The sequence below is a fragment of the Ovis canadensis genome, chromosome 22, assembly GCF_042477335.2.
Source record: "Ovis canadensis isolate MfBH-ARS-UI-01 breed Bighorn chromosome 22, ARS-UI_OviCan_v2, whole genome shotgun sequence".
NCBI classification, from domain to species: Eukaryota; Metazoa; Chordata; class Mammalia; order Artiodactyla; family Bovidae; genus Ovis; species Ovis canadensis.
The window spans coordinates 44,157,453-44,171,318 of NC_091266.1; positions in this window are offsets into that span (position 1 = coordinate 44,157,453).

Below are 13,866 nucleotides of genomic sequence, written 5' to 3' on the forward strand. Positions count from 1 at the left end.
TGAGAGGAATCTGAGTCTTTGCCTGGCTCAGTGGGGCAGGGTTTGGGGAGAGGTATGGGGATGAGAATGATTGAATGTCTACAAAGGAAAAGAGTGGAAGGGAGTGACTGAATGCTTGCTTTTGTGATCATTGATCTGTTTGAAAACAGTTGTTATACCCATGTGCTGTGTTAGACCCACGGTGTCTGATATTAACCTTAAAAGGTATATAAAGAACAATGAAGTTACTCAGTTAATCTTTATATAAAGACACAGAGTACATGGCAGTAACCACATAAACCTGTGTCTATTTAACTTTGGAATTCTTGCCTCTTTTAAGAGAATAAAGCAAATATTCAATGGCCAGTGTTCTTGAAGGTATTTCCCCAAAGTTTAGAGTATCTAGTCTGAAATTTATAAAAATAGGATGTAAAAGAAGACTGTTTTGCCTTCAAACTAGAAGCTATTTTGAAATGTGGCACAAAACATTAAATAACTGAAAAGAAATTAAATGCTGGACTATGGTGTATGTTCATAATTGTTTCAGGAAAGCCAATTAGAAACGGAGAGGAATTTGGAAATTGTTGTTGATCTGAAACAGATTGCCAGATATTTCTCTAGCGAAAATGGGTTTATTCGAGATCAACAGAGAATTGCAAGCAGAGATTTGTAATTATGGCTAGTCAGTCAGGGCAAGGGAAGGAGAACCCATTTACAGAAAGGAAAAGAAAGTTGGGAGGGCTCCAGTAAACAGAGCCCGTGACTTTTCATTGTCTGAGTCTTTGCCAGGAAAGAAGAGTCCTTCTTCTGGTTGGCACTCTGCTACATTCATAAGGTATGTGTATTCTCCCTTCTGGCCTCTCGTTTCTATTGAGGCTTCTGTTTATTAATTTGTATGGCTCTTATTTTTACCCACTTAAATGTTGGCCATAATTTAGCCCTGCTCTGCTGCCAGAGGTGAAGTGATTTGCACCTTACATCTCTTTTGGGGGCTTATTGTTTTTTGGATATCGCTCTATCATGTTGCCTTGTGAATTCACTTCTCTTGTGCTCCTATATGTATGATTTTATTGACTGTTGAGTTTGTTTTTGTTGTTAGACTGCATCACGGATTCAGTGGACATGAATTTGAGCAAACTCCAGGAGACAGTGGTGGATAAAGGAGCCTAGTGTGCTGTGGTACACGGGGTCACAGAGTTAGACACAAGTTAACTAACTGAACAATAACAACAAACATTTCTCTGGAGCATTCATTCTATAGCCTATGCAAAAGCAGAGCAGCTCTGGCTTCCTCATTTTGCTGCAGCTGTGACTAGCAGACCTGAGATCCTGGTGACACAGATGGAGAGACTGAGTATTTTCTCATTGGAAAGTTGAATTCCTACAAAGGCTTTTTCTTAGATTCACGTATACTAATCTTGTCTATTTCTAGTAAAAGGTGCCTCTAAAGAAAAAAAAACAGAGATGATAGTTCCATCTTTACACTTGCTTTAAAAGTCAGGTCATGTATAGGGGAAATCCGTGAAATCTTAAATCTGCCATTATGGACACAAATCCTGATTTTATTTTTCTACTTATTTTTGTGAATTTGGAAAAACTAATTATTTAATCTGAACATTATTTATGACATTCATATAGAGGGAGAGATAGTTCTAACTAACTTTGTGGTATGTATTAGATGTGTCCAGCACAAAATAGATACTCAGAAAATATTAATGGTAGTGGTGATGAGGATGGTGTCATGATGCCAGTGATGGTGGTGGTGATGTTGCTGACAAGTAACTGAAGAAGATAGCTCTAAGCGCTCCATTTGTCTATTCGTATTAAGCACAGAACTGTGGACCAACATCTGCATACCTCTTTAGTCTTCTTGTCTCTGAACCCCTCTTGAAAGTAACACTGCACTTTTATAGTTATTGTTGTATACCCATGCTGAAGCTATATCCTGTTCTAGCTTAAAAATATTTAATTACTTAAAATATAGAAATCATCTATTAGGAAGCCTGGCACATAGTAAATAATATTAATATATATGTATTAGCAGCTGTTAATATTACTATTTAAATTATATAATTAAGCATCTCTTTCATACAACTATTATACTTTAAATTTGGCCTCATTTGTTCCCTACAAATCATCCACATAAAATCTCTAGATTTCTCAATTGTTTCTCCTGTGGTCAGGTTTCTATAACTTTCACTAGTATTTTATATGTAAACTCTTAGAATGTTAGGCCTAGAATTGACCCTGTTGCTATTATTCTAAACAATACATATCATGTATCTTTTACTTCCTTGAAACAAAATAATATCTTAAACTCATTTAATTTAGCATGACTCCATAACTGGAATGCTAACCCCTATGTTATGCTGCCAATTCCATGTAAGCTTGTCTCTCAATATTCTAATATGGTTCATAGTCTTAGTGTAATTTATCAGAATAGGAAAGTAGAACTATCTCCAAGTTTTTCAAGGGTTTATGAATGGTTAAATATTTTGTTCTTTTTTTTTCCCTTGTCCTGTGGAGGTCTCAACACACTTTGACCATGATGACAACTTCCCCCCTTAACTATGGTTTGACTCTTCTCCCACCATCTGGCTTCTGCTTCTATAGGCCAACCTAATTTTATAAGAATGATGTCCTTTCCTGATAGGGTTGTCATTGAAATAGGAGGCTGCGTGTGGCACTTATGGTTTTGAGTAAAACTTATATATTTGAATAGATTCTATACTGAGCACTTTACATAGAAAATTGCATTTAATCTTCACAAGCTTATGCCATGGACAGGAAAACCAGATTTGACTGAGAGGTAGTAGTCAAACTGCCCAAGGCCTCTAGTCAAGCTAGTTGGTGGTAAAGTGAGAATTCTGATGTAGGAAACGTGATTCTAAATACTGCCCTGTTCTAAAGGTTTTACTAAAGGATTCACTAACACATGAAATTATATTCAAGTTAGCATATAATTATAGAGTTGTATCATTGTATCTTGTCCTCTATTGTGTGCTGAGTCACTCAGTCATGTCTGACTCTTTGTGACACCATGACTATAGCCAGCCAGGCTCCTCTGTCTATGGGATTTTCAGGCAAGAATACTGAAGTGGGTTGCCACTTCCTTCTCCAGGGGATTAAACATGCATCTCCTACACTGGTGGGCAAATTCTTTACCACTAAGCCACCTGGAACACAAGTCTCTAGTGTTCATCTAAGCACTCTGAGACCTGGAATAGGTTATATGCTTTCTGCATATTTCCCCAGGATCTAGCATCAATTCGATGTGCTTCTGAATTCCATCAGATTGGCAATATTGGCCAGAAGTGAACATTTGAGGAACTAGATAGAATGTAAACTAACCACACCATCCTATAGAAACACAAATATTAGAACCAAGAAGAGAAGTCAGAAAGGATTTTAAACCCTGGTGCTAAGCACTAGATCACCATGTGTGTCTAATGATTTATGTGTGAAATGTCTGTAGTTGAGAGGAGGTCACTCAGACATTTAAAGAACCATTAAGTTTGAATAATGCGTGCTCTATATTTAATTCATGAAAATGCAAACCCTAAAAATTGATTTAAAAAAAAGGTCAAATTTCACATATTCAGAGTAGTTTTTCCTTTGAGCTCTAAATAAGGACAAAATTAATTTGGAAAGAACATACTTTAACTACTGGTGATTCTTTTTTTTTTTTTTTTCATTAAGGGTAAGGTATATATTCTAAAATAGCTGACCACACTCCAAAGTTCCAAAAAGTTACTCCTTTGTGGGTACCTCTCCACCCAGGCATCTAAACTATTCTAATAACTGTGCACCTAATTCACTAATAATCTTCTGACAAATGGTTTTCAGAACTTTGTCTTTTATAAAACTCGCTGCTGTAGTACAGTTAGAGGAGAGGTGGTGAATGTTACAGTTTGGATGACAGCCTGTGAAATCGAAATCAAGGGCTATAAAGGTCTCCAAAAAAAAAGTTATGTATTCTTTGAAAGCATGATTACTATTCTTATTACTATTACTTATTTTGGGAGGCTGTTTCAAAGAATCACTTAATATTTCATGCATATATCACTTTTACTACCAAACACCATTTGGTGATATTAGTTAATTAAAAACTGTTAGTTAATATGCCATTAAGTTTAATTCATGAGATACCATTAACTAGATAGGTTACCCATGTTGAAAACAAGTATAAATATTTCTGTTGGAAACTGAAGACTAACAAAATTAAGATGACTGTCTTTGACAGATTTTAATACTTGAACCCACAGATGAGATGAGTAACACAGAAAAGGCTTTTCTATTCAGTGTTCCAAAGAGGAGGGAATATGCCATGACCTGGAGGTAAAGAAAGGGTGGTACCTGTGGACAAAAGCCTTCCTTGTATGTTCTTTGGGAAAGAATGATAAAACAGAATCAACCAACTTTAGAACTGAATATTCTGTATAATTTCAGAGTGCTCTGGGGCAGAGAAGCTGTCCCTAGTTGTCTGATAGCTGATCCTGGAATGAACTGGGCAGGTAGATAGTGGCTCAGTGAGAGAGCACCATCAAGAAAGTGGCTATGGGTATAAGCCCTTGACTAGTTTGTTTGCATTTGAAAAGTACTGTCACTGGGCAGACTATTTACCATCTCTAGGAATTCTGCTAGCCCTTGGAGGAAGAATTCTTCCTGGGTCAACAAAACTCTACATGTCCAAGCATTTAAATAGAGAAAACAGAAGGCATGGTTATTACAATGACACTTATCAAGACTTAAGAGCCAGAGCGCTAAAATCACATTGGAAATGTTCAGGAGAACAATGTGGTGTTTTTTGTTTTTTGTTTTTTAAGAGGAAATTTCCCTTCTAGCAATACTCATCCTTACTTTATGACAAACTACTAACAACTTTGAGGTATGACACACATGGCACATATTTACATATGAAATTTAACTTTGACGTATATAGGCACCTATGGAACCATCACTGTTAACATAATGCACATATTTATAACTTTCAAAAGTTGATTTGTAACCACTTGTAGTTCGTCAGTCTTGACCCTCTCTATTCCCACTTTCTATTTCCCAATAACCAACTAATATGATTTTTGTCATAATGGAATAGAATACATTTTATAGAATTTTCCATAAAATGTGATTTTTTTTTGGTCATGCTTCAACTCAGCATTATTATTTTTGAGATTTATATCTACTGTTCATTTTTTTAAAAAAGTATTTATTTTAATTGAAGGCTAATTACTTTACAATATTGTAGTGGTTTTTGCCATAGTTTGATATGAATCAGCCATGGGTGTATATGTGTCCCCCATCCTGAACCCCCTCCCACCTCCCTCCCCATCCTATCCCTCAGAGTTGTCCCAGTGCACTGGCTTTGAGTCCCCTGTTTTCATGCGTCTAACTTGGGCTGGTAATCTGTTTCACATATGGTAATATACGTGTTTCAGTGCTATTCTCTCAAATCATCCCACCCTCGCCTTCTCCAACAGGGTACAAAAATCTGTTCTTTATATCTGCGTCTCTTTTGCTGTCTTGCATATAGGGTCATGATTTCTATCTTCCTAAATTCCATATTTATGTGTTAATATACTGTATTGGTGTTTTTCTTTCTGACCTTTTCACTGTGTGTAATAGGCTCCAGTTTCATCCACCTCATTAGAACTGATTCAAACGCATTCTTTTTAATAGCTGAGTAATATTCCATTGTGTATATGTATCACAACTTTCTTATCCATTCGTCTGCTGATGGACATCTAGGTTGCTTCCATGTCCTGGCTATTGCAAACAGTGCTGCAATGAACATTAGGGTATACACGTGTCTCTTTCAATTCTGGTTTCCTTGGTGTGTATGGCTAACAGTAGAATAGCTAAGTCATATGGGAGTTCTATTTCCAGTTTTTTAAGGAATCTCCACACTGTTCTCCATAGTGGCTGTACTAGATTGCATTCCCACTAACAGTGTAAGAGGGTTCCCTTTTCTCCACACCCTCTCCAGCATTGATTGTTTCTAGACTTTTTGATAGCAGCCATTCTGACCTGTGTGAGATGGTACCTCATTGTAGTTTTGATTTGCATTTCTCTGATAATGAGTGATGTTGAACATCTTTTCATGTGTTCGTTAGCCAGCTATATGTCTTCTTTGGAGAAATGTCTGTTTAGTTCTTTGGCCCATTTTTTGATTGGGTCATTTATTTTTCTGGTATTGAGCTGCATGAGCTCCTTATATATTTTTGAAATTAATTCTTTGTCAGTTGCTTCGTTTGCTATTGTTGTCTCTCATTCTAAAGGCTGTCTTTTCACCTTGTCTAGAGTTTTCTTCATTGCGTAAAAGCTTTTAAGTTTGATTAGGTCCCATTCGCTTATTTTTGCTTTTATTTCCATTATTCTGGGAGGTGGGTCTTAGAGGATCCTGCTGTGATTTATGTCAGAGAGTATTTAGCCTTTGTTTTCCTCTAGGAGTTTTATATTTTCTGGTTTTACATTTAGATCCTTAATCCATTTTGAGTTTATTTTTGTGTATGGTGTTAGAAATTGTTCTAGTTTCATTCTTTTACAAGTGGTTGACCAGTTTTCCCAGCACCATTTGTTAAAGAGATTGTCTTTTCTCCATTTTATATCCTTGCATCCTTTGTCAGAGATAAGGTGTCCATAGGTGTGTTGATTTATCTCTGGGATTTCTATGTTGTTCCATTGATCTTTATTTCTGTCTTTGTGCCAGTACCATACTGTCTTGATGACTGTAGCTTTGTAGTATAGTCTGAAGTCAGGTAGGTTGATTTCTCCAGTTCCATTCTTTGTTCTCAAGATTATTTTGGCTATTTGAGGCTTTTTGTATTTCCATACAAATTGTGAAATTATGTTTTCTAGTCCTGTGAAAAATACCATTGGTAGCTTGATATGGGTTACATTGAACCTATAGATTGCTTTGGGTAGTATACTCATTTTCACTATGTTGATTCTTCCAATCCATGAACATGGTATATTTCTCCCTCTATTTGTGTCATCTTTGACTTCTTTCATCAATATTTTATAGCTTTCTCTATATAGGTCTTTTGTTTCTTTAGGTAGATTTATTCCTAAGTATTTTATTCTTTTTGTCTCAATGGTGAATGAAATTGTTTCCATAATTTCTTTCTATTTTCTCATTTTTAGTGTATAGGAATGCAAGAGATTTCTCTGTATATTAATTTTATATCCTGCAACTTTACTATAATCATTGATTAGCTCTAGTAGTTTTCTGGTGGTGTCTTTAGGGTTTTCTATGTAAAGGATCATGTCATCTGCAAACAGTGATAATTTTACTTCTTCTTTTCTAATATGGATTCCTTTTATTTCTTTTTCTTCTCTGATTGGTGTGGCTAAATCTTCCAAAACTGTGTTGAATAGTAGTGGTGAGATTGGGTTCCCTTGTCTTTGTTCCTGACTTTAGGGGAAATGCTTTCAATTTTTCACCATTGAGGATAATATGTGCTGTGGGTTTATCATATATGGCTTTTATTATGTTGAGGTGTGTTCCTTCTATGCTTGCTTTCAGGAGGGTTTTTATCATAACTGGGTATTGAATTTTGTCAAAGGCTTTCTCTGCATTTTTTCTCAAGTAGATTTTGGCATTTTGGTTTCCTGTAATGCTGCTATGAAGTTCATATATAAGTCTCTGTATGCACATACTTTCATTCCTCTTAAGTGATAATCTGGGAGTAGAATTGCTGGATCACAACGTGTTGTCAATTGAAATTTAAAAAAAAGACCCAACCTAAAATTTGAGTTATGTTTTATTTAGTGGACAAAACTGAGGACTTAAGTTTGGGACACAACATCTCCAATAACTCTGATTGCTATTGGAACGGTGGGGAGTCAGGATATATAGGAGATTTTTCAGCAAAGATTACGGTGGTCAGAACTTCAGAAGATGACTGTTAAGGAAAACCAGATTATCTCAGGAGAAGGCAATGGCAACCCACTCCAGTACTCTTGCCTGGAAAATCTCATGGACAGAGGAGCCTGGTAGGCTGCAGTCCATGGGGTCGCTAAGAATCGGGCATGACTGAGTGACTTCACTTTCACTTTTCACTTTCATTCATTGGAGAAGGAAATGGCAACCCACTCCAGTATTCTTGCCTGGAGAGTCCCAGGGACAGAGGAGCCTAGTCGGCTGCCATTTATGGGGTCTCACAGAGTCGGACACGACTGAAGCGACTTAGCAGCAGCAGCAGCAGCAGCAGCAGCAGCAGCAGCAGCAGCAGATTACCTCAAGTTAAGGAATTTAGCAAGTTTCAGAATATGGGAAGATGCAAGAGCCTAGGCTCATTAAAATCACTCCTTTCATATGCACCTCAGCTACCTGGAGCCAATATCCTGTGTTTTCCTGTCCTGCATTTTCTGAGGGTGCACCACGGGGGAGAGGGTGATTGCTGTGTGATAAATTGATAGCAGGATTATATTTTATCCTGAGTTCTCTCAGGGCTTATCATCAGGGCAGGCATAACACGATGGCTTGATGACTGCAACATCCTTTGTTTACTAATAAGGCAGGAAATATTTTTCATTTACATTCTCTATGTATTTTTTTAAAGAAATTATGTTTTCCAAAGAGGTTAAAACATCTTGAATTGCCATTGGCATTGTGTAAGAAATCTGGTTCTACCATATCCTAAACAATTAGTTTGATAGTAGTATTTTCCTTTTCTATCTGAATTGAAATGGCCTTAAGAAAAAGCCTTAAAATGACTTTTTTCTTACTTTTTACCCTCTGAACAGAACCTCCAGTTCAGTGGAGAGATGAATGCTAATGTAAGTACCCTGTGGACAACAATAGATCATGTGTTCCCTATGTACCATCCCTAGAACCTAGCACAAAACAAGCATGTCATAGGTGCTTTCTGGATAGTCATTAAAGAGTTTATAAGACAGTCTTCTCTACCATGGTCAGATCTGTGATATGGGGAGAAAGCATTCAGTGTTCTGTGAGGAGTGATTCAGAATGTGCAAGAATGTGAGAGACCACATAGGAGACCAGTCCAGGCAAGAAGCAAGGGTGGCTTTGGGTGGTTATCAGGATATATTCAAGCAAAGTATCAATAACAAAGATAGGTGGGAAATGAAACCCAGCATTATATTTTGTACACAAGTGGAACTCAAATACTTGTTCTGAGTGGTGATGAAGGAAGGAAGGGGAAGAAGAATAAAAAGTTAAGTTTTACATATAAATCAAAGAATCAAAGTTTTATGCTTTTCCAGTGGTGTTAGTGGGAACCCATTACTAATGGCAACCCATCCCAGTATTCTTGCCTGGAGAATCCCCATGGACAGAGGAGCCTGGCAGGCTACAGTCCATAAGGTTGCAGAGTTCAACACTACTGAAGTGACTTAGCACATTCACACAGGTAGACTAAACTTCCTCCCAAAATGTGTCAGCTCCTACTTAAAATGTCTCTGGACACAAAATCATGTCTAGTTAGCAGTATTTCTCTCATAAAACTGGATGCTTCCCTTTTGATCAAGTAATATTCATGATAATTCCCTTCTACACCCCTCTCTAAAATTTATTTCCATATTTTAGGTGTAATAATCACTATCAAGTGACAAATGTCCTTTCCATAATTTTTTAAAATAACATCAGCTTAAAATGATCAATTCTGAGACATGTCTGAGAAATGAACTATTTCATTTGATATATGCTGCTGCTGCTAAGTCACTTCAGTCGTGTCCGACTCTGTGTGACCCCATAGATGGCAGCCCACCAGGCTCCCCCATCCCTGGGATTCTCCAGGCAAGAACACTGGAGTGGGTTGCCATTTCCTTCTCCAATGCATGAAAGTGAAAAGTGAAAGTGAAGTCACTCAGCTGTGTCCGACCCTCAGCGACCCCATGGACTGCAGCCTACCAGGCTCCTCCATCCATGGGATTTTCCAGGCAAGAGTACTGGAGTGGGGTGCCATTGCCTTCTCCGTGATGTATGCTATAATCCCTTAATTAAGAATAGACAAAATAATTGAAATGGGCTAATAAGCTCTAGTTTATAAGCTTAAACTTGATTTCCCTGGCACGGATCAAATAGAGTTGATTATTCAGTGTGCAAAAGATAGGATTGAGCAGGTTTTCTGATTGTGATATTGGTTGCCTATGTAATAGTAATCTGCCCTTGTCTGTGTGTATATTTAGAGTGTAATTCATAGGAAAGAGAAAATGCCCTTCACCAGCTGGAGGTCTCAAGTCTAATCTTATTGGCTAAGAGTTATACTCAATATGTGACTGATAAATGAATATTTCCTGCCACATGAATAAACAAGAATGTCACAGTCCTCAGCAATTGCAGCCTTCCAATGTGAGCTGGTGGAGAAGGAAGTGGCAACCCACTCCAGTGTTCTTGCCTGGAGAATCCTAGGGACAGAGGAGCCTGGCTGCTGTCTAGGGGGTCACACAGAGTTGGACACGACTGAAGTGACTTAGCAGCAGCAGCAGCAGCAGCAATGTGAGCTGGTGAATCCTAAGGGCACTCAAAAAGGAGGAGAATACTTGTGATCTAGTAGCTGTCAGACCATCACAGCCACTCCCTAAAGTGAATGCCAAGGAAGCTCAGGATGTGAAAACACAGGATACTGGCCCCAGATAGCTAAGATGCACATAGAAGGAATGATTTCAGTGGGCCCAGACTCTTGTATATTCCCGCACACAGAAAAACACTAAATTCCTTAATTTGGGATAATCTTTTGATGTTCGAACTTTGCTGCAAAATTTCTGTATAATTTTCTGTATAACCAGGTTGCCTCCTTGAAGTAATTTTGTCAGGGTTACTGGAGATGTGTCTCCCAGGTTTGAAGTCCTAAAAATTCCCACAGAAAAAGACATAACTCTCAACTTTAAGGCTGTGAATATTTTTTAAGTCAACAAGACACTGTGCAGATTAGTACTTTGCCTCTACAGTCTTCTAGCAGATCATAGAACTCTGTTGGCAAAACTTGTGAGACTATTTCTAGAGACAGCAGACATTTATGTTATCTCCTGTATTTTAAATACTTCTATTCATCTGTCATCTGAGCCCTCTTCTAGAGATGAGAAAGTATTAATATCATTAGCATAAAATAATTGGGAAAATATGAGTCTGAATTGACTAACATTGCCATGAAGAACATAGATACTAAAAATAGAGAACAATGGCCCTTAACTGAACTTAATATGTAGGGCATTAAGGAGACTTGACCAAGGAAGTTTGTAAAACTAGGAATAAAACAAATAGAAGATTGTAAAACTTTAAGCTTTTTGTACTGAACCACACTATAACAAAACCTCGACCAGAATATTTAGACAGCAGCATTAACTTGGGCTTGAAGTTAAGAAATATGAATCTATGAGATGTCTTTGCAGGACAGGTTGTATAGAAAGTGTATGTTGAATATTATTAAATCCAGATTTTTACTGGACTATTAGCTATACAGAACAGAGAGGACTGGTGTGGAAGCATAGGATTTGGCCAGGGAAGTGGAAAAAATATGACAACCTTACCAAGCATCTGCCCTTGGGGCACAGAAGAGCAAAGATTACCTGTTAGAAGAATTCCATTTTGGGTGAAATTGTACAGTTGATTTACTCAGTCATTGGGTAAGACCATCCAAGTAAGACTTGCCCTTACATATCACTGTCTTGTTCAGCAACTGGCTAAGATCATCACATACACAATAAAACCTCCGTTCAAAGATTAAGATGAATCCTGAAGAAGTTACCAACAAAAGTTTCCAGGTACTTACTCTTTGCAGCTGTCTTCAATTGTCCTTGCTTGAAGAGAACTTTGGTGCATCCACAAAAGTGATACCAGCATATACCAACCATGAGTGCTAGTTTGATTAGGATTATAGACTGATATAAGCCTAATTTTTAATTTTTCTTCAGAAAAAAATAATACACATTAACATAACCATATATAATTATATTACAGAAGGCATTGGTCCACTGGTTTTTTTGTTGCTGTTGTTTTGTTGCTGTCATTTAGCCCCCAAAATACTTAATTTAGAAGGATGACATCATGCTATGGTATTGAGTTAGGAGGGTTACTCTAAAATAGATTAATAGGAATACTTTTCTCAGACAAGAGAAATCAAAGGATGCTCAGGAAAGGGGATAGGAGTAAGCAATGGCACCAGGTAAATGAAATTCAGGTGGCTAAATGTGATGTTTTCCACAGTGGTATGTTCTGTAATACAACTAACCAGAGCCCCAGAGTGTACAGCTTGTGGTGGGCCAGGTGCTCTAGGCACAGCTGTACCTCTCCAAGGCAGAGACAAAGGTCCAAAAAGATTGCCTACTTGTTTCAAATCCTTCTGTGTGACTGCTTCTGAGCATGGATCTGCCACTGGCTGGAGTATATAGGATCTTGAAACATGTAAGTGCCCAAAAGGGAGAAGCTCTAGTAATGGAGAGTTTCTTGGGGTAGAAGTCTGCCAACTAGAGTGGAGAATCTCATTTTCTATAATGCAAAGGTAACAGAACATCATTCAACATATTACTGAATTTCTCACTTCTTTTAGATGAAAGTGAGTGTGAGCTGAGTGACTATTTGGGATGTAATTGAATGGACACAGGAAGGGCATCAGGAGATCTAACTTTGTGTGTAATTCTTATTCTATCTTCTTTTATGTTCCTAAGTTAATCCTTTTTTCACTTGATTTCATTAGAAGCTACTCATTCTATTTAAACAAGAATTTTATTATAAAGTCTTCTAATTTAAGTGATAATAGTTAACCTTGTAGGAATGTTTGGAAGAAGGCTCAAGAATACTTCCAGGGTTTGGTAATGTTCACTTCATCTGAATGGCAATTACATGGATGTATTAACTTGGGTAGGAAATTCATCAAGTTATATATGTGCTTAAAGAAACAACAACAACAACAACAGCAGCAGCAGTCTAGTAACCATCTTAAATCCTTACTGAACAAAAGGTCAAATAAAAGTATATTTCTGTCTATCCTGCTTTGTGGTCATAATCATAGGGGTTACCCATTTCTAGAAGAAATCTCTCTGAGATGAAACGTAACTGTTGGTAGAAGAATAACAATGGTAACCTCAGCATTAAACCAGAATGGGCCTTTCTTGTAGTTAATCCTTATTTAAATAATGATTTAATGTCAGTTTTTTCTTAAATAAGACCTGAATACTTCATTGTTAAATTGTGTTGAGGCATTAAGTATTTAATAAATTTGAGGCTTTAGCAGATGGCTATAGTTAGTTATCAAGACCTTAGAATCTTAGCAGCCATATTATTGCTCTGTGGTGATATTATTTCACATCACCATGAAACAGCTTATTAAGCTTGTCAGAACAGAGAGATTAGAGCATGTGAACCAGATTACAATCTATCCTGTTAGAACAGATCACATTTAGATAAATGTAGCCCTTCATTTGTCATTAAACCAAACTTTCACTTATAGTAGGGTTGTGTTTTAAAATGAGAATGTTCAAAATAGCTGAGGGTTAGGAAGAAGGAACTTGTATATTTTTGACACTGAACTCTGGTGGTTTCAGGTTATTAGAGTTGGGACCCACTGAAATATGGTCATATTGAATCCCTCCTCTTGAAGAAATAGAAGAATGAATTGGAAATTTTTAGATATAGTCCCTTGAACAAAATTGACAGCAAAGAATATGCTACAAATATCAGTGCCAAAAGGGCTACGTTAGACTGCTGTTTTAGAAAAGAAATCATAAGGGTATAAATTATACAACCATTTTGGAGAGTTATCTGGAAAAACTTAAAAAAATGAAGTTATATGCAGGCTAAGAGTCAGCATTTCTACTACTAGACATGACTACATCAAAGGTACACAGATGTTTCATTCCAACATGGTAGTAACAATGGAATTAGGGTTATTTCTAGTTTTCACTAAAAACAGAAGAAAACTGTGT